Source organism: Thermobia domestica, chromosome 2 (assembly GCF_964235325.1).
Source record: "Thermobia domestica chromosome 2, izTheDome1.hap1.1, whole genome shotgun sequence".
Lineage (NCBI taxonomy): Eukaryota > Metazoa > Arthropoda > Insecta > Zygentoma > Lepismatidae > Thermobia > Thermobia domestica.
The window spans coordinates 152,584,252-152,610,999 of NC_137455.1; the positions used below are offsets into that span (position 1 = coordinate 152,584,252).

Below are 26,748 nucleotides of genomic sequence, written 5' to 3' on the forward strand. Positions count from 1 at the left end.
GGAGATAAAGCTTCTACAATACTAAATTTGACTGACCCCTGTTGACGAAGATTAGAAACATCTAAACAAGCGACCCGCAAATGATGTATATGAATATCGTATGAAAGCAATAATGCCAATTAAATGATCACTGAAGTTATAATTCGTGCGGATAACGCAATAAAATGCGATGTTGCTTGTAAGCAACAGTGCCAAATGAAGGGTTAAAAACTATAATAATAATTATATTCCTGACAGTGATTGATTTATGAATTTTCGTTTATACAATAGTATCTTGTATCAGTAGTGCGCTTTTGCAAAAGCATTATACCTGTAAGCTGTGCTATACATCGGTTTAAAATTATTGGATCTCTAGCTTGGTAAAAGAGCTGGAATGGCGAAGGAATGAAAGAGGGAAATATTTTAACTAAAAAAAAGTCAGAGCGACAGGACTCCTGATCAAATTAACTAATTATGATTTAGTGGGCATGTCATAATTAGGTAGGTGGGTATGTCATAACAGGGTGGGTTGACCCTGTTATGATACGGTCAACGGCCGGCACATAGCTTACTATTCATAAAATAAAGAAATAAAAGATAAAAATTAGAGTTCTAATAAGTGAAAGCTGAATACATGTTCGATGAAATAATACAATAAACAAGTACAGTGTTATATGTGTATACCACGTGAAAGAATTTGGTTTGTATTGCATGCTATTTTCTCAACTAATATTGAAAGCGAAAGTGGCAGAAAATTTTTGAGCACTTTCTGTTTCAGTAGAGAGCTTAGAATAGTGGGGGGATGTGTTTTGGGGACATTAATTGATTGCAGGAAACCACTTTATCGTTGTCTGTTATCGTTTTTGCTCTATAGCGATCAACGATAAAGCCAGAAGTGATAAATTTCTGCCACTTATGTGTGAATAGTGGGTTAAGAGAGGAGATGATACCTATTCTTTGAACGTTCAATTTAAAAAAAAAAAAAAAAAAAAAAGCTTCTCGCCATGTTTTATCGTTTTTGCTTCATGTAAATATTGAAACCTGAAGTTAAAGTGGATTTCTATCGCTTCTGGTTTTATTCGAGACGAAATGTATTCTTAGGACGCAAGAAACCTCTTCTTGTTATCTATTAAAATTTTTGCTCTATAGTGAAGAACGTTAAAACCGGAAATAGTTTACTGTTACCAGTTCCGGTTTGAATATAAACGAACTCGATTGCTACCCACTTTTGACCGTCTACATCCTGGTCAAAATTGATGGTGATCCATCAAGTTGTTCTTGAGATTGTTTTTGCCTTCCGGACTGATGGACACGGTCTTCCAGAAAAAATATATAAAGGACTGATGGTAAACCAAAGTCCTTAAAAAATAAAAGAGAGGTTGTGGGAAAATTAAAAAAAAATAAAGAACAAAATAAAAAAATTAAGAAAATAACTGAAGAAATAGCAATATTACTAAAATCTAACAGATAAAATCTGAACAGAAAAACCTTAGCTAACGTTAGCTATTTAAATCCCACGTAAGAATACGGTCACTGAACTAAGGTTATCCCTCAAGATCTGCTTTCTTATATGTATGTAGTTAGTATAATAATATTGGCAACACCTTTTCCCAACAATGGCGCTATGCTGAAATATCAGAAACAAAGAAATTGAAATCAGCTTATAGCGTAGGAAACGTTTTGAGAATACATAATCAGATAGTTTTAAAATTATTTTTATTTTATCCTGTTTTCATTTTTTGTTTCCTCCGATATTCAAAATATATTTTAGTGAGGTCTCTTTTTAGTCAAATTTGTATTTTTTTTAAATGAAAAATATTTTAATTTCACATATAAGCTAATAAAAATAATTCTAATCTTGTTTTTGATTGTAATCGGATCACGGCTGATACACTGACCCGAATAATATGCATTTTTGAATATAGTACCTAACTCAAATTGATCTGTTTACGTCATTTTCATTAAATTCATATACAGGATGTCTGAGAAGTCCCGGAACTCCTAGGTTTGGATATTACAGAGAATAGGATCAGTATAATTTTAGTTTATTTAATTAGTACATAGAGTACATATATGAACACCAGTACCCAACGGATCTCTGTGTGCTCAATCGTGCTTTACACATAGATGTGTGCATTTTTATGTCCTCCTTGACATGTAGCGGAGCATCTCAGGAGTTCGAAAGGTCTCCCCCACCTTTAGCACAATTCTTCTTCTGACCTCTACTGATGATGAGAGTCACGTGACTTGATTATTTCCACATGGAGTTCTCTGGTGTTCTAAGTTCTGGGCTGCAGTGCAGATTTAATTGTTGGGGAACCTCCCTCATCCAGCGGCGTGTAAATTGTTCATTAAGGATATCACACACCTGAAGAGCAAAGTCTGCTGGAGCCCTATCCTGCTATACCCACACACGATCAGTTATTCCTTTCTCTTGTAGCTGAGAATTCGTAGTGAAGCGTGCACTCATCATTTTACTGGAACCCGCACATTATACGATGCAAGTGTTTGATGTTGATATTTTCATGTTGAATTAGATCGCGTTGGACAACAGCTTCCTTTCGACTTGTGAGCTCAATGATTCCTCCTGGACCTTTTGCAGGTTTGTTGTATACCAGGTAGTTCCTCCAGTCCTGGTCCATTACAACTCCACTAAAGTTTCGATCTGTTTGTTGGAAAGCAAAGTGTCCTCTCATGAAACTCCTCATGGATGCTTTTGTGTCTCTCTTTAAGCTTCAAGCAGTCTTCCAATTGAACTCCGCCTCTGTAGAATAATTAATTTTTCCGAATGCGAGGAACACTGAAAGGGAACGTTGGAGAGCAGACACATGAATTCCCGATTGCTCTCTTTGTCAGCTCGAATCATATCTCTTAAGACTGAGAACACAACATTGATGAATGTATTCCAATAACGGAACATTTTTGACATTGCATCCGTCTTCCACAAAGGAATTGAAATCATCGATAATGGGTTGCATAACATTCAATAGCCAAATGTATTGCTGCATCTCGGTCTTCAACTGCACATGCATCTTGAAGACATTTCACTGACTGAATGGCATCCATATATTTCCTAGGATCTTGATTTCAGAAAGACTTGTTGGCCCTAGAAATAGACCTCAAACTCCACGAAAGCAGAGACTACCTCTCAGCACGCTCTCAATCACTTTTGTCCCAAATACTTCTGCCTTTGTTAGCATTTCTTTTTAGTGTATTTTCATTTTTACTCAAGTCGTCACCACTGCAGTTGATGAAAACTTTACAAGTGTGAAACGAACCCCAAAACCAATTGTGCAATTCTTTTGCCAGTCTATAAGCATCTATTACTTCTATTTAATAAAATAAAACCTCTGAGAAGTTACAATGACTTATATTTTACTAAATACTGTAAAAGTAAATAAAATAAAATGTAGCGTATACGCTTACATTATATATCAGCAATTAACTTTTACCCCATTTTTGCGATAAAGGTAGGTTTTAGGCAAGAGTGTCGAGTCGAGGGTGGGAATAGGGAGGTACATGCCCCAACTTTCTCCCCTAAAATATCTACTTACCTCTTTATCGTATTGATATTTGTTTGGTCCAGATATTTATAAGATAGTTTAGGAAATAGTTCCCACCGAATTTTTGATCACGCTACGCCACTGGACAAAAAGGTAAAAATAGTGACTTTGGCCAAAATTTAATTCTGAACAACTTTTGTAGAAGATTATTTTTTTTAAAAAAACGTTTATATTTAAAGATTTCTGATATAGAGAAATTTTTCGGCGACCTTTGAACTTGGCGGCCATATTGCCAAAAAACTCAGGGTTTTCAGGACATGTGACCAAGCCAGAAATCATCCACTAGTACCATTAGACAGAGTCCAGTGATAATTTGCTCTCGACCTTTTCGGTCCAACAGGACCTATGGGTGGCCCGTAGACTAAGTCCTCTTGATTGAAATTTTTCACAAGAAATAACAGCAGCACCGTTTAAAACTAATTTTTGAACATTTGCGTCAAGCTGGGTTTTCACATGCTATTCGATTGAAATACGCTCTAAGGGAGGGAAGGGGGTTCATATATAGCTTTCCATAAATGTATTTCTCCCGTACCTAGAGCTAGTATAAATATATTTTCAACACAACGTAATCTGATTCATTCAGCCCTTTCTTAATCCAGAAATCATACTATAGTAATGCCATCAGTAGAGAGAGGCAAAGAAAAAATATGAAAATTAAAAGTCGAAAATATGAAATTTTAGTGATATGATTTTTAAAGATGAAGTATATATGTATAAATCACCTTAGATTTACGTCATGTATACATTGATCTTTTAAAAACATATTACGCATAGATTTACACCAATTATTTCAAAGATGATAAGAGTTCCGGAAAAGTAATTTTCAAAGGCCAAAGAAATGAATACTACAATACTTGGTTAACCCTTAAGTATTTGCGCGGGGTGTACACAGACCCCAAAACATGTAAATTTTATGTTGCTAGCCAGAAGTCCTGGTGAAAAAAATATAACAAAATGTCTCAAAACGAGTACAAAAAATTTAATTGCAGCAAATACTTTTAAAAATATGTCTAGAGTTATGCTACATTGTCTTAATTATTTAAATCTTCTTTTTGTAAAAAAAATATCAATTTGGGGGTCTATTAGACCCCCGCGCGAGTACTTACGGGTTAATCAAAAATTACAATGGCAAATGTGTGTGTGTGGTCGTCGTCTGCAACCACAATTTTCGCCTTCGTTCAGACAACACTTAAACTCCGTTGCGAAAGAAGTTTGGAGTCCTTGATATGAAGAATTCATGTTTACACCGCCTGATTATCAGGGAAGGGCTTCTTTCCAAGAAATGCTCGAAATGCCGAAAGAGATGGTAGTGAGTGGGAGAGACATCGGGAAAATACGGTGGATGAGAAAAGGTTTCATCCTGCAATTCATGGAGAACCTGCAGTTCTTTTAGAACATTTGCACGTCTACTGTCATACAATATGATACCATGCCTTTTGACAATTTCTGGAGGCTTGCAGGCAACATACCATGCCTTTTGACAATTTCTGGAGGCTTGCAGGCAACGTTGCCATATATTTCGTGGTGTTCAACACTGTAACGATCCGCAGTGATGTTTTCGCTTTGGCGAATTAACCCGAACATAAATCACCCTATGATGAACATCATGTAGGGGTTTCGGAAACTGTCCTGCACTTTGATCAGTCACTGTCCTGACCATTTACGCTAGTTGTAGCAGATCCATTTTTCACCAATTGTGACAATCTGATGTAGGAAACCTTGCCGTTTATTCCGTACACTCAGAGGACAGCACACCTCCACAAGGCGATTCTTGTTGGCCGCTGTCAACTCATGTAGCACCTACAACTCCAACTTTTTTTCACCTAAACGATTTCATGGAGCCGCCGATCGACAGTGGCTTGGTGTATGTCTAACTCATCTGTAATGGCACGAACACACTTTTCTGTAGGTCTGCTTTCACAATGTTCCTAAAAAACTCATCTAAACATAGCACTGGTCGGTGCCCATGGATCTCGTTTTGCAACGCTGTGCAACAGGGACGAAATTTGACAAATGGTGAATGGTAAGTTCGTTCGGCATTCTTGGCCCAAGTGCATTGTTAGTGTTTTGCTGTGCAGGATGTTCATCCCCGCCCAGAATTGCCCAGTTTTAAGTCGTGAAGAAAAATCATTTGCAATTCTGTGAAAGTTAAGATCCTTGTTCCCATTGCCCTGCGAGGCATGCTTTAAAATGAAATTAAACATTTTGCCTCTCCCTAGTCATCAGACTTCAAGATGTGTGCCTCAACTTAGCCTAAAAGTCTGCTTTGACAGTAGAAACAAATATTCAAGATTATTCTTTAAATATTTTTTTTTTACTGTAATAATTAATTTTGGCAATAGTGTATATTTTCTTGCTATATTACTGTATGAAATCTTTTTTTTTTTTAATTAAGCTTGTCTGTATCACTGTTTTTTGTGTAATTATTTGATGTAATTTCTTTTGTTCCTAACGACATTCCTTTCATGTTCTCTGCATAATTTCAAGAGTTGGTTAATTGAACTTCGTCTTAGCAAGAACCATATCATCTGCATAACGTAATGCATTCCAGTTTTCTTTCTGCGACTATGCTTTTTGTCCTTATTGAAATTTCTGTTCTCGGTAGGTGTGTAGGGATTCAACAAAATTATCGAGAGGCATACATATTTGTGCCAGTATTTTATGTATTGTTTTCTCGTTTCTCAGTTCTTTAACAAGCTGTTTTTAAGTCTTTGTTATGATTCATTATTATCTTGTGTCATTGTTTCTTAGGAGTTTCACAGTTGACTCTGTTAAGCGCCTTTTGCAGACAGTAGTGTAGAAGAATTAATTTCAGACAATGTATAATTTTAGATCTGTTATGCTGTGTAGGGTTTACAGTTAATTTCGATGTGCTGAGATTACTCGTGAATGGTGTGGGAGCATTCAGTTGCAGAATCACATTAGGTTGTACCCCTGCATGCAGTATGTTGGAGTTTGTAAGCCTAATCAACATAAAGAAGTAAATCTACACAATCCTGTACTTATATATTGTTTCACTCATGAACAGCGTCAACCACGTATCCAAGTGGACGGGTGAAAGTTAGTGGTAAGCGATATTTTCTTGTCTAGTACCATTTTCTGTTAAACAAAACAACTGCTCTCTTTATTATCACCAAAACTTCCAGAATAATGTTAAAATATCCATCTTTCAAAATGAATCTGACTTACTTCACATTTTCTTTAGCAGGTCTGGTTTTTGTCTTTCTTTTTCTTTCTCTTTCTTTTGTTTTGTTAGACAAAGTTCTTCATTTTGACTTTACCACTTTAACTTTCACCCATCCAAATCTCAGTTAGGTTTCCGATTCACAAATGATTCAATTATTTTAGATACATGTAGACAACAAAAAATGTATGTTGCATATGTTTAATCCGAAAACATCCTAACGTCTACTCAATTGGTTGGCACATCTCGCAACGTAATAATTCCTAACCACTTTTGACGTACTCTCGCGGAAATAAGTAAATTCGCTCACTACAGTTTTCTATTTTAAATAACTTGTGAATGATATGATAAAGCTCATCACAAGTTTCTGTATATCAAATAGTTATATTGTCATCAATTTACAGAAAATCATAACGAAAGAAGTCAATTCATTGAAAAAATATCAATAAAAGGAAAAATTACAGAAGGAATTTACCTATTTCCACGAGTACACTGTAGTAACCACATATATCCAACAAGTAGCACCTCCAATGTCCATAACTAGTTGGCGGTTGATTAAGAGTAACAAAGAAATTCCATCTACAACGAAAACGCCGTTCGGGTTTGTACTATACGAAAACTTCTGTTATCTATTTGTTTCTTGCTTGTACTACAGTCTGGACGAGAAAGAATAGTTATAAGATTCAGTCAAATGAAAAGGTCAAATTGCAAATATCCGGACAACGTGTTGAGGGAGATGTCAGTTCTGTTTGCTGTTTATATCCACAAATGTGTTGGCCATAATAAATGTTACATTTTTTGCGCACAGACGTTGTGTGCCACGTTAGCAGAGGCTCGTTACTTATTAATGTTTCCTTCTCTCCACCAGGTAAGACGTGGTACCGTGTGACACACCAATGGAGGTGTCAGTGACCACGTTACCATGACTTGGTTACCGGAAGTTTTGTGCTCAATGTGTCCCCAAGTGTTTATCCGAGAAACAGCGACATAACAGTATGGGAATATCACTGAACCATTTGACGCGATATGAGAACGAGAGCGACGATTTTCTTGGAAAGATCATTGCTGCAGATGAATCCGTATGCCCACTTTTTCAACCGGAATCCAAACGTGAGAGTATGCAGTAGAAACATGAAGGGTCGCCTAAACAAAGAAAATCCGTTCCACAACATCAACTGCTAAGGTCATGGTGACTGTGTTCTTCGACAAGCAGGACCCTCTGCTAGTGGAGTTCTTCCCCAAAGTAGAAACAATAAACGCTAATAACTACTGCGACATTTTCCGTCGGCTGCGGCTAGCAATCAAGACTAAACGCCAGGGTAACCTTACAAAGGGCATCATTTTATTGCACGACAATGCCCGCCCATGTTGCCAAACAAACACAGGATCTTTTAGTGTCATTGAAGTGGAAAGTGCTAGACCACCCCGCGTATAGTCATGGCTTGAGTCCCTGTGAAATCCCACGTTTCTAGGCCACTCAAGAAACACCTCCGGGGACACTACTATGAATCGGATGAAGAAGTGCAGCAAGCTGTGGCAGAATGGTTCCATACTCAATCCAAGGAGTTCTTCTTTCAGGGCATTCATAATCTTGTGTCAAGGTGGGATAAGTGTCTAAGTAGCAATGGTCATTATATATATATATATATATATATAGCTCTATCTAGTAAAAAGTCTGTACATGGAAATGGACCTTTTCATTTGACTGCACCTTATACATGATTCAAATTTATGAAAAATCGTTGTATCGTGAATTTACTCCTCAAACATTTGAGAATGTGTTCTCAAACATTTCCTCCTATCCCTATTCCTCATCTACATAATTACTTTCGTTATATTTTGAAGTATCACTACTTATTTGGCTATTTCCACACGTTTGGATCACCTTGTGTATCAAGCAGTAGTGCAGGTAGCGGCATCTATTAACGTGATCTTATTAATATGATTAGCGTGGCGTATAGACCATGATGTTTGCCGTGTATTATTATTATTATTAACAGGGCCCGGATCTTGTTGACCTAAAAAAAATTAAAAAGTGACCTATAAAATGACACTAAAATTCCTGTAAAATTACCCTAAAAATCACAAAAATTGACCTTAAAACTTACGTTTTCTCAAACTTTTATTTCATTAAACATTGAAATTTTTTAATATCCATTGGATTTTTAATTAACATTTCTCACTCATATTCAAAAAGTTTTGTTTCAGTTAGTTGCAGTCAATTGATCACTTATGTCCATTGATCAGTCCATTGTACGGCATTGTAAGTATTGCAAGCGTCAGTTCACTCCCGAGTTGTAACTAGGAAGCACTCTTAAACAATAAAACTTAGCAAGTTTAGACTACATGAAAATAATAGATAAAAACACGTTTAAAGCCCTTGTACGCCTTCTAATGCATTTTTAGTTATTCACGTGATCACATTCTTTGTGGTCAATAACCCAAAACTATCTGTTTGGCCACCTACCAACCCCCGCCTTTTGTTAACCAGCTACAGTTCAGTTTTCATCAGCTTGTTGAGAATGCAGTTTTTCCACTCCAATAGTCAGGAAGTAAGAAAAGAGATTATTCAACTTCGTCTTTTCCACATCCGTAAACCGTGTTCATTTCAAGATTTCCTTATGTAGAAAAAAATAATAAAAAGACCATAAGTGACCTAAAAGTTACCTTAAAATATTAAAAAAATGACATGAAATTTCAAAACAGCAAAAAGAGACCAAAAGTTGATCCTAAAAATCTATATTTTTAGAACCTAGAGTTGATGGATAACGTTTTTACTTGAACTTGCTTTCTCCTATGCGTAACAGAAGAAAGTTGACTTGTCAACAAGATCCGGGCCCTGATTATTAAGTATTCTGCCCTTTGGCAGGTCCTAGGACGGATGATTTTTAGGTTTGGGTGTGGAACTGTATCTTCCACGTTTATCATCTTCAGCTTCCTCTTTTAATTCCCAACATTTTCTTTTATTTTTTAAATCATCGATCAGTTATGTTCTTCCTATTCCTCGCTTTCTTTCATCTTTCCTTCTATGGCAGTGTGAAGAAGACAATTTCTTCGCAAGATGTCCAATTCAATTGACCTTCCTAAGAAGGATGCTGGTCAAAAGCGTCGTCTTCTCTCGTATCGTTTTAAAACATTTTCGTTTGCTACACTCTCTATCCATTTTATTTTCTCCATCTTCATCCAACACCACATTTTGAAGCTGAATCTCTCTAAATATTTCTTCTCTAACTTCCATAATGTTCATACAGTCCAATACTCCATGTATAACACTTAACCAACTTCTTCCTTACAGTATTACATACAATATTACAGTAACTGCTAATTGAGAATCATCTTTTGTTGTTGAATACTTCTTTAGCTGTGGTAATTCTTGATTTGATCTCTTTGGTAGTAAGCGTCTCTCGTCAAAATACTTCCCAGATACTTGAAGTTATCGACCTCTTCAAGTTCTATTCGTATGGGTGCGTTTCCACGGGATATTCTTATGACTTGCGATTTATTTCTATTCCATATAGTTTTCTAGTGTCAACTATTTTGTCAATCATGTGAAGTCCTTCTTCGGTTCTAGCTATAATAACCATATTATCTGCATACCTGATCTTGTTAATTATTTACCCTTCAATCTTGAAATTCAAATTCCCATCAATGCTTTCTTCATTAAACATTAACTGTAAATTATGAATATTTGGGGCGACATACTTAAGCTTTGTTTGACTCCTCTTCCAATCTCCACACTATTTGTTCCTTCTTAACTCAAACGCATCTTCACTCGTTGTTGTTTGTACAGGTTGCGAATGAGTCGTCGGTCTATCCAGTTGCCCATCATTTCTTTAAGTATTTTCAGATATTTGGTCCAATTGACCCGGTCGAATGCTTTTTGTCAGTCGATGGAGCACAAACAGAACTCTGCCTTTACGTCAAGAACTCGTTCTGATATAATTCTCACAACCCAATAGCATTTTCAGTCCCTTTTCCTTTTTCAGAATCCAAATTGATCTTCCTCCAACATCTCTTGTATATTACTTTGCAGCCGCCTCTTCAGTATGCGTGCAATTATCTTTACACTGTGAGAGATAAGGCTAATAGTTCTGTGATCATGGCACTTCTTTGCTTGCTTTTTCTTAGGAAATGCAACCATTGTAACATCAAGAAAATCTTTTGGCTATTCTTCACTCAGGTAGATCTTGTTAATAAGTGAAATCAGTACTTTCATTGCGTTGTCTCTTAATCCCTTGAGCAAATCTGCTGGTATGTCATCGTCTCTCCATTAGCCTTCCTCTGTATGTCTTCGATGGCTTGTATTACTTCACTTTTCAATATGTTAGGTCCTTTTTCTTCATTATCCACCTCTTCTGTTTTAATCGCAACATCTTTGGGGCGTTTTTCCTGGTCGTACAGTCTTTTATGTATTCCTCCAAAATTCTAAAGATTCTTTGATGGTGAGTGACTATGTGCTCTTGTTGATCTATTCCAGACGTGCACATACTTTTGTTATCTTTCCTCCTAATTCCTGTGCTTTCAGATGCATCATACCATATTTGCGCCTTGAATTTCCATTATTCCTTCACATATCTGTTCCATGTACTTTTCTTTGGCTTTGTCTGTCTCTATTCTTATTTCAGTATTCAGCCTTCTTTATTCTTTGGTATCCGTCGTTTTCGCCCCTTTTACGCTCCTACATCTTAAGAATCGCTTCAGTTATTCATGGGTTTCTCGGTGCTTTTTCCAGCCTGCCAATGTTATTCTGGAGTGTCTCAAGTAGAATCTGTTTAACTTTTCTCCAACTATTTTCTACATTACCTACCATATTACCCGCACTGAATTGTTCATCAATATCTTCTTTCATGTCACTGTCCATACTTCTTAGTCACTCTATGTTCATTTTCGATTTTTTTCTCCTCACTTTAACCAAGTTTGCACTTCCGTCACTAGGAGATGGTGAACCGGATCAATGTCCGCTCCCGGTAGTGTGTTCACGCCTTGTATATTATTTCTGAAACGTTGTTTGACAAGAATATAATCGGTGTTCCTTATCTCCTGGGCTTTTTCACATGTGCAGCTTTTTTTTTTTTTTTTTTTTTAACCACATGTTCGTCACCTCTATATCATGTTGCCTACAGAAAGCTTTGACCTCGTGGGTTTCTTCTGCTTAGTCCAAATGGTCCCACCACCTTATTCGCAACTCCTTTTCTTACTATGCTGTTGAAGTATCCCATTACTATGGCGTTGACCTTACCTCTTCCCTCCTGATGCAATATGTTACTAATTTGTCTCTACTTTACATTTATCCACTTCTAAATTTTCAAGTTTACCCGCACGTCGTAATGTTCGTACGTTCCAGGTTCCTATGCTGAAATGAAAGTTACTATTTTCCCCTCTGATGATTCTTCCCAGAGTAGTCCTCACCCGGGGATCCGTATGGGAGACTATTTTACCTCCAGAATGTTTCACCTCAGGAAGAACCATAATTATATTTATTCTCCTTCTTCATCCTTCCTAAAAAATATATGGTAGTATTTCCATTTCCTTTCCACATCTACATGCCGTTAACCATCTTGTGGTTCATGCGCCTTTTAGGACAGTTTCCCCTCCTAAGGACAAGAAGGTTCCCTGATTTCCACACGTTCATCCGTCGTCCAAGGAGGGCGTTGGCATCTGGTAGAGATTGATTCCTTATCCCGGGAGTCAGTCGGTCCCCACCTACGTTAACCGCTTAAGATGTTGCCTGCTTTCTCTCATGAGTAGATGTAGATTGGGATTTTCCTTCGTTTAGGATGAGACCCAAAGGTATTCCTTAAACCTCTCCAGTACTTTTAGAAGACCGTTTATTATTACGATTATTAAAGGAAACTTTTGCTCGCTTGTACAATATACAGCATCACTAGTTTTACACAACATACCTGTTCTTCATAACGTGTCTAAGCGAGCATCTCCCCTCCTTTTAGTTCCATTTTCAAATTAAGTGGAATAAGTCTTACAGACTTTATCATTACCAATACTCATCAATCAGATGCAGACATTCTTCACAGGCGCCCACTCATACCTGCTGCTAAGGTGTTTGCAACGTGGGAACCCACGGTACCGAGGTACCTAATGTGTAAGTATTTGTGGCAAATGGTGAAAGGATATACTGTATATAATAATTACGGGGAAAATATGCACTACTACATTTAATCCGTAATTAGAAACATTGTTAATATCGTGTGTATGCTATGGGGAAAATATTTAGTAGAAGAGCTGTTGTAAAGATGAAATCAGATTTTAAGGGTAAGTAGGACAAAAAGTATCGTTTCTGTTTTTCAGTAAGGTTTGGTGTAATCTCAAGGTATTGTACGGATGATTACTTAAAAAAACAAACAAACAAAAAAAAGCTTTTCGTAATTAGACAGATCGAAAGAAATTCATATTAAGTACCAAGCCCGATTTGTAGTGTTCTACAGATCACATGGCACTGATAATAGACTGTGTAATTGTGGCCAAATTGAACATTTTTGTTCGTTTTTGGGATAAAATGCATTCATTGATATACAGGAAAAAATGCACATGCGCAAATTATCTCCAAAATGTGATAGGAACGCTAAGGTGTGGGCTCTTGAAGCGCATTCTAGCCGTGCTTGATTTATCCAAACAACTAGTGTATTGTTCGCCATGGCTAATGGTTCGATCTAAATTCCTCTCGTTTACACAGCAAAAAATCATGATGTTAAATGGGCTCAATTTGTGTACCGCTGGTAGCCTATTTCAACACCAAGGCCATCGCCTTCCTAGGTTATCATAAATATCTAGTAACTGACAGTGAGAATGTGTATTAGTTGTTATTGTTTGCTATGAGCAAAGCTTTACGCGATATATATATATAAGTAACGATCGATGTGTTATATTTCCTGTAATCCTTCACGAAAATAGTTTTGTGGGCGCATTAATTTTTTGACGAATAGAAGTTCTGCCATCAGTTGTCCCTGTGTGCATTTTGTGATACGCTAGGAAGATGATGACTTTGGTGTTGAAATAATACGCTAAGAGTGGTAGACAAATTGACTTGTTTTAATACCGTTTTCTTCTGTGTAGATGACTGCATTATATGTGTGAAATGCCTCTATTGGTATCACACAGAATGCGGAAATAGTTTATTAGCGGCACATGTTAATTGTGCCATAGACGTGCAAATAAAGAACAATGTGTCGACTCCTATTATGAATACACTTGGCATTAAGCGTCTGTGTTTCTGTCATAGATAAGTATTTTTATTAAACATATGGAATACCATAAACTAGGTTTCTATGTGACTCTACGACCATTTTCTGATTGTTAAAAAGATATTATTATGAATTACTAGACGATAGTCACATTATAATTACGTGCTATTATTAATATGTGATGCATAGGTAATTTTTTTTATATTTCCATTTAGTTATCATATATTATCGTTCACATCGTATTTACACATATTACATTTTTGTAATTACTATTATGTAATTAATTACAATTAATTATATAGACCTATAATTTGATATATTGATTCTCAGTCGTACCTATACGTTTATTTCTCATATGTGTGCATATTGCCCCACTATTAGAATAAAATGCGTCTCTAAGTTTTTCACTTACATAACTATTTACCCTACATTACAGGTACTTTGAAACTGTGCAAAAATTGTGATAAAGGAAATACCCAAGTATAATATGAGAAATTTTCATGTATATTACTCTTCTTATTTTGTAGTTATGCTAATTAATTCCTTTAGGTGCGCATAGCCCCAAATTACAATATAATGTAGGCTGGTCAGTAGTTGCCAACAAATCTCAGAAACAGCAGAAACATGAGCATTGATCATTATTGTGGTCATCAGGCATGGCTGGATAGCCCTTATGTCGAAACAGCCTATAATTGGTTCTCTCGCGTGGTAATTTCGTAACATGGACGCAAAATCAAACTCACCCGTTTTGCATTTTAAGCAAGATTTCAGCTCGGATCTGAAACCTTTATTATGTCAATCGCTCATGTCAAAGGCACACATTGTCTTGCTTTATGTACCACATTGGTTTATCCATGCATGCTTTGCGAGAACAATCTCGTTCTGTCCCTCAAACTATTTGTCAAGAAGTAATAAATTAATTCTCCTTCGTTTTACTCAGTATATGCCTAATGTTTGGCTTCTGAAAATAGTTCATAATATTTGCAGAATCAGATTAGATCAAGGAAATTAATATTCGGAATTTTCTCTCAACACAGAAACAAGGTATTAATCGTATTTATAACGTAATCAGAAAATGTTCAGTAGCTTCGCAAGTCTTGTTTTAAAAGTATCAATACTTATTCAAGTAGGATTGCCTTGAACAAATTCTGAAATTTATTAGAACTACGCAGTTCAAAGTTGCACATTTTCATGTTGCAGATTAAGGAAGTCTCTTCAGCTTTTAATCTCATCGTGCTTCTGTAAGAAATAGATTTCTGACGCCCTTCCTGGTGTCGCTCCAGATACATATTAGCAAGAACAATTGGAGCGTCCGTTTCTCTGCGCGAATTTGAATGGGGAAAGGCCAACACCTTGGTTAAACTCTTTCACTTCAGCGACAGTTTTAAGAGAAAATTGCTGGTGAGGCACGCCCATCAAGTTACTCTGCAGCTTTTTAGGTGAAGTAATAGTATTGTATTCAAATATGAAGCGTTATCCTACTAACATACACATTCGTATTGTCTAATGAAATATTGCAACCCCATCTCTACTGACTTTTATGAGGAAGTAAAATATTTATTTACTCTATATAACCAAGATATATGGCGTTCGGAGGTTCAGTTCAGAATACATAGGTTCAAATTATGCTAGGACTACATATTTACAATTATTTACAATAGTTAATAGGTAGCTTTCCTCATAACTGATTATGTATGTTTCCATTAAATTCCATATGGTATTTAACTATTACAAACTTAGATGCAAAGTAGTATTGTAAATACATGAAAAAACAAATTACATAATTTTATCGACCAGAAATGATTTAACATTGTAATATACTTTATTTAATAGAAAGTTTCTGACCTATTTCTTAAAGTACATATTTTTTTTCATAAAATGTGCTGGAAGGTGATTATAGATATCGATTGTCATGTTTTGTATTTCTTGTATTATAATTGTATTTTGTTGAATTGGTAATGTGTTTCATCCTTGGTGTGTATGGCTATTTCTAGAATATATGTTGGTAGAACAATGAGGATTCCATAATTCTTGACGGATTTTTGAATAATTGTTTACATGAGTGATGTGAGCAATTTGTCAGCGATTATATGCTGAGACTTCTTTTCGTTTTCCGAATATGACTGCGAGTTTATTGTTCACCCAGAAGACTCTACTACCCGGGTACACCTTAATAACGAATGAATTAACTTGTATTAAAGATTTTATATTTAAACTTTCTTTTAAAATTAAAAAAAACATAGCGAATTAAAAAGTTTGGTTTACCAAAATCCTTTTATATATTAACCATGTATGTACGGGTATCCATCAGGGAGAAAAATAAATCTCAAGAACTCTTGGATGGATCACCACTAAATTTGGCGAAGATGTAGAGGTGCAAAAGTCATAAATCAAGGTCGTTGATAGAGTTGATATTCAAGCTGAAAGTGGTACAAACCAATCATCTCCGGTTTTAACTTGATTATGGAAAAAACGGTAATAGATAGCGTAAAACAGTTCCTGAATCGATTAAGCATTCCTCAATACATTTTTATTTTCATCTTTAACTCTCTAGTAAAACCGGAAGTGATAGACATCCCTTACAATATCTGATTTCAATATTGATTTACATTGAGCGGAAACAACAAGAGATAGCTAGAAGTATTTTTTTTTAAATTATTTTTGGAAGGGATTGATTTATTGTTTTAAGAATAGGTACCATATTCTCTCTTAACTCTCTATTCAGACGGGAAGCGGCAGAAATCAACCTCTTCCAGTTTTAAACTTGATTGCTACGGCAATGACGAGAACCGTTTTATGTAATCAATTACGCGTCCCAAGGATATATTCCATCTCCACTCTAATTCCTCTATTAAAACTAGAATTGATAGAAATCGGCTACCCCTTCTGGTTTCAGTTGCTAAAATTTTCGATTTTAGTATTGAGAAAATATCACGCTACAGAAACTGAATTCCTTCATATGGTGTTCACGTAATACTGCTACTTGTTTACTATTTATTTTCTGCGTTCTTGATTATATATGGTTCAACCAATCTGTTTCCACTTATTTTCAAACCCAAATAGCTAGTTTCTGACACCAAAGTTTGAAGTGGATTAATGTGTATTAAGTCAGTCTTCTTTTGTGCGCCGCTTCATAATTATAAATAATTAAATTAATGTAAAGGAAAATTCATGTTAGTTGTCTTAATGAACTAAATAAGAACTTCTTGTAGCATTATTTGATAAAGAAATATACCGGTAATTTATTTCAGTATTAGGTATACGAAACTGAAACTTTTAAAAAATAATAATAATATTCAAGTGTCTATAATAGCTAAAAAGCAAAAATAAAACTTTCGAATGTTTGTAGGAGTCAATTTAAAAATATTAAACGAAATGACAGTAAAAACTAAGAGTAACCAAAAAAGTTATTGACGCTTTTGACGACCTGTTTGATGAAGAGCTTACAGAGAGAAAACGAAGTTACTTTCGCGCCAGAAAAATGATAGGTGTTTGTGTAACTCGAGGTATGCAAATACAGGTTCGTTGCAGAGACAGAGATCACAGTTAGTCTAATGTGGAAGAGATATAGAGACATGTAAGCATCTCGTCTGTCATTATTTACTATATCACTTCAAGGTAGGGTTGTCAGCTTCCTCATCAAGTCATCGAATACGTTAGGCACTTGGGGAGACTTGCGTGAACGAACGTAACGCCCGTCATTGGTTCCAGAAGTTGAGGTCAGGAAATCTGAGATTTTGTGATGAACTTCGCAGTGTTCGACCATGAGTGTTGGATCAAGAGGCCCTGAAGCCAGCCATAGAAAAGAAGAGCAGTCAAACGTTTGATGAATTTGCGGAACACTTTCATGTTTCCGAGGAACACTTCCATTATTCACTTGACCGCATAGGGAACGTGTACAAGTTCAGCAAGTGAGTATCCCATACATTGTTGGTAGCCAACAAAGAACAACGAGTGACATTCGTTCTTCGTTGTTGTCTACCGTGCTATTCTAGTGCTCACGAGTGAAGAAAATGGGTTCAGTATGACACTTCCAAGCATGACCCTGTGCGTCACAACACAAAACCACTTTTGTATCCACTCAAGACGTCCTCTGTGTCTGGAACTGCTACTACTAGGCCAAACCATCAGTGCAGACCTGTACTCCCTGCAGTTGCAATGGACGCCAGAAATGGAGTGGGTCAGTGGGTCGTGGTCAAGAGCATGTGACCCACTGCGACCCACCACCCACCATGATCCACTCTGACCCACCGACTCATTCTCACCTACCGACCCACTCTGCTCAGTGCATTGTAGACAGCATCTTGTGAATACTGGTGAATTAGTCTACATTTTATTTTCAAGGTCTCCATTTCTCTTCCTTTTTCATTTGTTTCGGTTTACTTACGTGAGATGAGTATATCTAAGTGAAAAAAGAACGTGAGGCACTTTTGGACATTGATATTCGTAATTGTAATCACAGCAATAGGACTTACTACTTGGCTTTCGAGATACACAGCCTGTAATCTTTTAGAGGAGCTAACTACTTAAAAAAAAAATTTTTAAAAACACCTCTAATCTATGAATCATTATATAAAAAAAATTGAATGTAACTATGTTTGGCTGATCATAACGGCCAAATTGAAAAGTCAAATGAAACGTCTTTTTTGGTATATAGTTAGGCCTTAATCCAAACTTGGATGTTATCATATCACTTTCATTATAATTCATATTCTAACGGGGTAGTGGGGGTCCGAATTTTGGCGAAAAAGTTTAGTATATCACAAGCCGTTAAACTCAGGAAGCTGAAAATCAGCATATTAACTCTTTATTAAAAATAAACAGATTGTGTCCTAGCATTTTTTTTAATTATCTTCTATGAGGTTAAGCACTTTATATATGGGAAATTGGTAGAGAGTTGATTGTAAAAATAATCGAAAACTATCTATATCAGTTGAGAAACAAATTCAGAAACAATTATTGATTGAGAAAGAAAAAATACAGTGCTTCGCTTCATATATCCATTCCTTTCTATTATAATAATTGTGTTTATTATATAGAGTGCTCAGAGCGCAAGGCAATCAACCTATAAAGTTGAAAAAAATAGACAAAATTTGTACTGTAAATTTTAATTATATGGAAATTTTAAGTTTGTACTGTATGCTTAATTATATGGACAATTTTATACTTTTTTCTTTGTTGTTGGTCTACTTACGTTGATTTGTGACTTTCAAATTTCATCCTTTTTTCGGTAATTCAACAAGGAAGTAATTATACCATGATAATTTAATTGAAATTCATCGTAATTTGATCCATGGCAAACATCCTACCATTTTATATCATAAAGGTCAGATCCACCATTATTTTAACAGAGCAGTGCTTGAGCGATTAACCGTAGAAATTCAAACTCCGATCACGGTGAGTGGTAGGTCGGAGTGGGTCATGGTGGGTGGTGGATCAGTGGGTCAAGTTTCCATTGATCCACGCCATCTCCAACGGGTGCAGCATGCACTGAGTAAAATGAACCAGCGTTAGCTAATTACAAGGTGTGCTGCATTTCTACGAGAATATGAGAGCACGCATGCGAAGGACGATCAGTGATACCATTCATCGACTTGGCTGGGAGACACTGTGACACCCACCATACTCACTGGATATAGCCATCAGATTACCATATGTTCGATCTCCTAGACAATACTTTTATGGGAAATCCTTCTACAATGGGCGAACCTGCGACACTCACGTACTTCTTTGCGTCCAAACCCAGAGTTTTATCGGCAGGGCATTCGTAGCTGCAGGAACTTTGGGAAAGGACACTGGATACTGATGGAGATTACTTTGAGACCTAACGCTGAGTACCATGTCTGTCTGTCTTTCTATCACGAACGGCAAGAATTTTTGTTGTTGTTTGATTTGTAGTATATACTATTGTATGTACTGTACTACTTAAGTATTAGCATGGTTTCACAATTCTGTGAACCTCTTGCTTTTGTTAACAGATATAATGGTTTTGATTTAAATACACGTGAGAGAACGATCTCTCATGTTTACATTTTATCATTTGTATTTGTTTGGCTTTACAAGGAAAAGGGGAAATAATAACTAGTAAGTTTTGTTTTCTCAAAATAAAACACTTTCACACTAAACGAAATGCGAAAGTGAAAGTCATTTAGAGTCTAAATAAAATATATGATCCTAAGTTACACATACATACAGGCCGTTGTTTAGGCTTTTTCTTTGTCTGTGAATTACTGAGATCTTAAATTTGAACTATATATATATATATATATATATATATATATATATATATATATATATATATATATATAATCCTTCAGTTCAGTTAATGTTTTAAAGTCCTTTGTATTCTGAAATTTTGGCTTCGGTGAGTGATATCTGGATTTGATCCTTAGTTCAAAACAATCAACGAGATCTGATCTTGTAGGTTCACCTCGTATGTAGTCTTGGCACTTTACAGGAATCTTACAAACCAACAACTCCTTTGTGATAGATTAAATTTTGTTATATTACTTTTACACAAAAACAGTAATAGATAAATATGATAGTCACACTAGTATAATTTGATCTTTTGATTAAATACTGGCTCGATTTATTTTCAGTTTGTGTAAAATCGTAAAAGTTTTCCTACAATAGAGGATATTTGGAAGGCGAAATTATGATTAATGAGGCTTGAGCACGCTGTAGAGATGACGTTTACATATATCCTTTCAAATAAGCTTAAATCACATCGATAAGTGCAAACGTAAGTTCTTGTTACTTTTATTCTCAGAAATGATTGAATAGAACAATTTTCCGGTTCTTTAAAATGAAATAAATAAACCGTCCGGCATTTTTTCTTAACTAAATGACATAACTAATCTTACAGTGATAGTATTTATCTCAGTGATACTGTAGGGTTAGTCATTACCATTTAGTTCAGATACTTCAGTTTCGTCGGTTTTATCCGATGGCGGTGTGTGAAGTTGTTCGACTTACAGCTCTTGAAACGAGACAAAGTATCGATGTTGAACTTTGTAGAAAATGTAAAACAACAGTGAATTTGATACATTAAACATTTGTGCAGCATATAATATATAAATTCAAAACAAAAATACGATAGTAACGCGGTCAAGAACGAAAAACAATAGGATCTAATATGGATTTAAGTGCTGTAAAAACAAATGACGGTCAAAGTATGTTGAAATTTAACAATAGTATTGATGTGAAAATATTGAAGCGTGTTTCAAACTAGGAATAGAAGACTTTAGTGAACTTTAAATTTTTCACTAAATTGGTCTTTCTCTACCTCTCTTGTTTTACTCCGATCATAACACGACATTTAGAAGTCAATTTCTTCTTAGAAGACAAGTTGCTTGCAAGTATGTACACAAGTATAATACTACTAATTAACAACAAATATAATATTCATGTGTTCCTCATTTCTTTGCTTCTTCCATATAAATACTCTGAACACATATCCCCCTCGCCAGAGAGGCCCTTGGGTCACAGATATGGACCTTACAAAGCAGGTGACCAGGTTAGAGAGCGCCAACTATACTAACAAGGGACATCACTCAAATGCCCTGCTCCGATTTCAATGATTTTTTTTTTTTTTTGCTGCTAGAGGGCATGTATGCATTATCTGTGATGGCACAAATTTTTGCCATGGTGCATGCTTTCTATTTTTTTAAATATAATTTTATATTTTTTATAATTTAGTGGTTATTAGAGCTTACTGCAGAAGTTCCTTACTACCCTTTGTAAACGAAGTGTTAATAAAAAAAAAGTGAAGAACAACCATGTGGATACATATAAGGCCTAGGGAGAGGTCATATGGTAGGTATGGTCTTGACGGCAGCCATCTTGAAATCCGCCATTTTGAATTAAGGTCAAGATTTTTATATGAGTATAGGGTAACGTGATACATAATTTCGGGCTAGAATTTAATCAGGGAAGCAATGGTGAAGTTAGTTTTAAGATACGCACATTTGGGGAAAAGTTACAGGCATATTAATTGTTTATACTTACTATGTGTGTAAGTCCCTTACCGTCGCTTCTAACCCGAGTATTAATGGTAATAAGTGGAATAAAAGCTTCGGTAATACATTAGGCCTAGAGGGAAGTGGTACGGTAAGGGTAACCGTGACGGCAGCTATCTTGAAATCTGCCATTTTGAATTAAAGTGAAGTTTTGAAAAATGAAAACCATAGCATGTGACTCCTCATTTTAATAGCAAATTTTCCCCAAAAGCCAATGATTTGCTTATTTTTATTTTCTATGGCAATTTTTTTTAGCTAGTCAGACGAAAACGACATTCGTTTTCTAGCTATTGTTGTCGAAGGTTCATATTTGTAAGATTTATAATCAGTTTTGATCGGGAACTCGATCAAGTTACCCTTTTTATCAACAAGTTACCTTTTTCATATTATGGTCATGGTACAAACAGTAGTATGTTGGAAACAGTCATATTATGCCTCTTTGATATTTTCTATCATTACTGCTGTTCCTTTAAAGTTGTATTTATTAAAAGTATTTTATTGTTTGTCGTTTGCACAACATGTCCGCTACATTTCCTGGTAATTTTGTGTTTATATAACATCAATTTGTTATAATTTCATTTGTATTTCTTTACGCACATAGGTCCATAGGTTTCTCATGTATTCTGGTTCGAAATGAATTAATAAATAATTACATTGCAAGTTTTCAAAATTCAGAGAGATTGCTGGATGCTTATTCCAACACTATTCATGAACTGACAAATCGCAACTCTTAAAAATGTGTTAAATTTAGAAAACATAAGGCATGGCAACAATTGCAAAGTGCCAGTTGGAATCTTAAAACATGCGGTGAAAATTAGGAGTGTTCCCAATTTGAAAGATCGAATAATGGACGTTTGGTGCACATTAGAAGCAGTCCTAAATTCATACTGGTTAACTGTAGAACAACAATAAGTATACCATTGGCATTTTGTGAAAATTTGCTATTAAAATGAGGTGTCACATGCTATGGTTTTCATTTTCTAAAACTTTATTTTAATTCAAAATGGCGGATTTCAAGATGGCTGTTGTCAAGATCATACCTACCATATGACTTCCCCCTAGGTCTTACATGTATCCACATGGTTGTTTTTCACTTTTTTCATTAACACTCCGTTTACAAAGGGTAGTAAGGTACTTCTGCAGTAAGCTCTAATAACCACTAAATTATAAAATTCTATTTAAAAAAATAGAAAGCATGCACCATGGCAAAAATTTGTGCCATCACAAATAATGCATACGTGCCTTATATCAGGGAAAAAAAAAAAGAAAAGTAAATCGGAACCGGACATTTGGGTGATGTCCCTTGTAAGCAACCAATTAATTCATTGTCCCGTGGGGGTTATTGATAGCTCTCTTACGGCTTATTTTACTGAGCTTATAGCCTAAATCCATTTAAGTACTGTGTGTTTGCAATATCTGAAAGTAAGCCTTTATTGTATTAACTTTAATAAGCTGATGTAAATTTCTCTGTATAAATGAACTTTTCAGTTTTTTATTTTTTTTAAAAAAACAACTTGTTTTCTTTTCATTTCAGCCGGTGTACGAACCGTAAGTAGCCTGCTTATAGAATTAAATCATAAAGGAAATTAAATGCTTGGATGTAAGTATTTATGTTTGCCTTCTGGAAATATTCTTTCTTACATTTCCGTTTTTGTTGTTTTCTGTTTTAAATATAGTTCATGATGGTGTTCAAGTGTAGCAGATGATCAGTCTATTTACGTGAGATTTAAACTCTCACGTTATTATAGAACTTTTTTTCTAAAGTAAAAGTCATCCTTTTTCCAGAACTTATTGTGAAAGAACGCCAGAAGCTATCTTTTAATGATGTAATAACTTAGCTGCAGGGAAGACGGTATGTGACTCTAATGACCCATATTGCAAAAGTAACCGTATAACCTGTAATGTTTCTATGTAGCGTTGGAGATTCTCGCAGTAGTTTCAATCAATAATAATAATTGAAATACAGCAAGAAAACACGTTTCTAGTGATTTAATTTTTAAAAACCTTTTTGTACGTTTTTGCATAAGTTGAAGACTTAACAATAACCATTCCTAGTTGCAGTCACTGCTGCTGCTGTATTATTTGATTAATTAAAAACAATACATTTTCTTTTAATAATTTTTAGTTTCTTTTCCATTCATTATATTTTTTAAGATTAAGATATATATTTAGTCAGTAAACAATACCCTTAGTCTAAGGCAGATTTTCCCGCATTACATCTTTTCATATCATCAAAGTGTATAATTGGCTAATTTTTTCTCTAAATTTGTAATCAAGTGAAGAATTGATTTAATTTGTTTTGACAAAGAACATCCACCTATTTGAGTCACGTGGGAAATAGATTCATCCACGTGACTATTGCTAATTCTATAGACTTCACACTAATTCTATGGACTTGAGCACTAATTAAGCATTAAAATATTTTTGTAATGTGGATCAATTTCATGTAATTACCTATCTGGCAAGCAGTAACGTAACGCTAATGTTTGAAATGGATAGGCTAAAACCATGCCCGTTGCTAGGGAGTAGGGAGTACTAGGACGTGCCCAGTACCCTTGCGACCACTGTCAGCATCCTGAAACGTTCAGTTGTTTGATGTGTGTATGTCGTGTGAGTGTAAAGTGAAGTATTCCCCTCCTCCCATATTTTTCTCTGCGCTTCCAGTTAATCATGCTCTTGTATGCTACGTACCACTTAGATTGGAAATGTTTTCCTTACTTTTCATCTTTTTACACAAGTAAGAGACATGGAATGGGTCACTTATTCTTTGTATCAACTTTTTCCTCTAATGTGAAACGGGTGAAATATTTCTCATTCTCTTTGAGATCCTACACTAAATTTACAATGGTGCCATACTAGATCTACCTATGTCACTACATATCTAATACACATACACGCCCAGATATTACTCAAAACTGACACAGTAACTGATAAAGAAAAGTAAAAATGGATATAGGCCTGTATTGAAGTATAAACTTCTCAAATCATACACGCAAACATAACCACTTCTCCCAGCGTAATAGTACAAAACATATCAGTGTACTAGTACAAAACAGTAGTGCAGCTGCGTGCAATCAATTGTGCTATTATATGCTTTTACGGAAATAGCTATTTTTAGATTGGAAATATTAAAAAAGAGAAACTATACCTGGTACCCCGTTCCGTATCGGCCTTCGTCAAATTTGCGTATCACAACGTAACGCAAAAAATACAAGTAATTATAACTGTTATGCCGATTATCGTAAATTAAAATGCGAAGTTTGCATTGCGATAACGCAAACCACTACGGAATAGGGTCTCTGTAATAATACTATTCATATAATCAGGGGTGGATCAAGGCAAACTTTTCACCCGGGCAAAGTGAATTTTTCGCTCCCCTCCCTCCTTTGTAGTCCTAGCGTAGCGATTTTAATATTTTAAACCCATTTTTCAAAAGAAAAATTAATACTCAAATACATGATATATGTATACTTAGTATTTAAAAATATACATATAATATTCGTTATATTGTGTTTTTTTATTATTATTTATGTACTGATATGTATAAACAGAAAACAATATCGAACAGCATTTATTGAATACTACTAATGATGACATGATTACTGCTATATTTAAATTGTTTTCTCTCGATAATAAAACAGGAGTCACTTTATCATATATTCGACTATGTAACAATCTATTCTAATAACGTGAAATACAAATAAATACATTTCACATGTTGAACATCTTTTACGCACAGCAATACAAACCACCCTTTTTATGTATGTATTAATAATTCAAGTCCATGGGCATTCATATCTCATGAATTTGTACAAAAGCTGAACACCAACAAGACTAAAGCTTAATAACAGGTTTTATCAAGAATTAGAAATCCTCTAACTTTCGTAAGTTTGATAAGTAAGTAAACCATATCAGTCAATTTAGGAACTTTATAAGAAAGCGTCCATATCTTTTTCTTCTATAAAAACCACCTTAAAATCTAGAATAATTTACACAAATTCCTAATTTTGCATCCTTTGACGTCTGGAGTGATAATTAATAGCATAAAAAAGCTTAAGAAAAACTAAATAAATCCCACTATTACTGAAAATTAGCAACAAATTAACCAAATTTTAAATAAATTTTTCAGCACCTCACAACGATTACAATATAATCTTTTTTGTCTGAAAAGTCTCTGACAATCACATCTATGTCAATGTCTTGCAGAATGTCGAACTCGGACATCATGGCGGGTCCCATGAGGCGCTCCTGGCACATGGTAGATCTTAAATAATTTTAAATTAATTTTAATTTTGAGAAACTCCTTTCGCCTGAAGCCACGCTGGCAGGAAGAGTGAGGGCAATTGTGAGTATAATTGATACATTAGAGAAATTTTCAACTGGTTACTCGTCGAGTATTTTAACACCAAGTTTTTTTAAAGCGTTTTTATCTGGTAGTAGGGAGAGTAAAACCAATAGTTCTGTTGAAGTTGGAAACCCCCAATATTACGGTGCTCTTCATCTGTTAAAGCCACCTGAATGTCAGCACATTTCTTCATTAGGGAATCGTTGTCTTCATTTTTGATCCTATATAAAAACCCAAATAAGCCATGATGGTGGTTTAGTTGAGAAGACCGTTCTTCTAGTGAGTTTATGGGTTGATCCAAAACATGAAAATAAAAGCTAGTTTTGACAGCAATTTTGGATCCGCAATGCACTCATCAGGGTAGAGGTCTGCACAGGCTCCGGCCGAGACGGCGTGCCGGACTCGGGCCTACAAAGCATATATCACTTCAGGCCCAGGCCGGGCTCGGGCTGTAAATTTT

At 35.4% G+C, this 26,748-nt stretch overlaps 1 protein-coding gene across 2 annotated transcripts in view; it reads left to right on the forward strand.

Moving 5' to 3' along the window:
- Hmgcr (HMG coenzyme A reductase) overlaps positions 1-26,748 on the forward strand; it is a 514,078-nt gene that overhangs the window by 171,626 nt on the left and 315,704 nt on the right. Inside the window, exon 3 of one of the 2 annotated variants that reach the window (XM_081747341.1) lies at positions 23,478-23,491. The exons of the other annotated variant lie outside the window; for it this stretch is intronic. The gene's annotated coding sequence lies outside the window, so the exon portion shown is untranslated. The remainder of the gene's footprint in view (positions 1-23,477; positions 23,492-26,748) is intronic. 2 annotated transcript variants of the gene reach the window in all.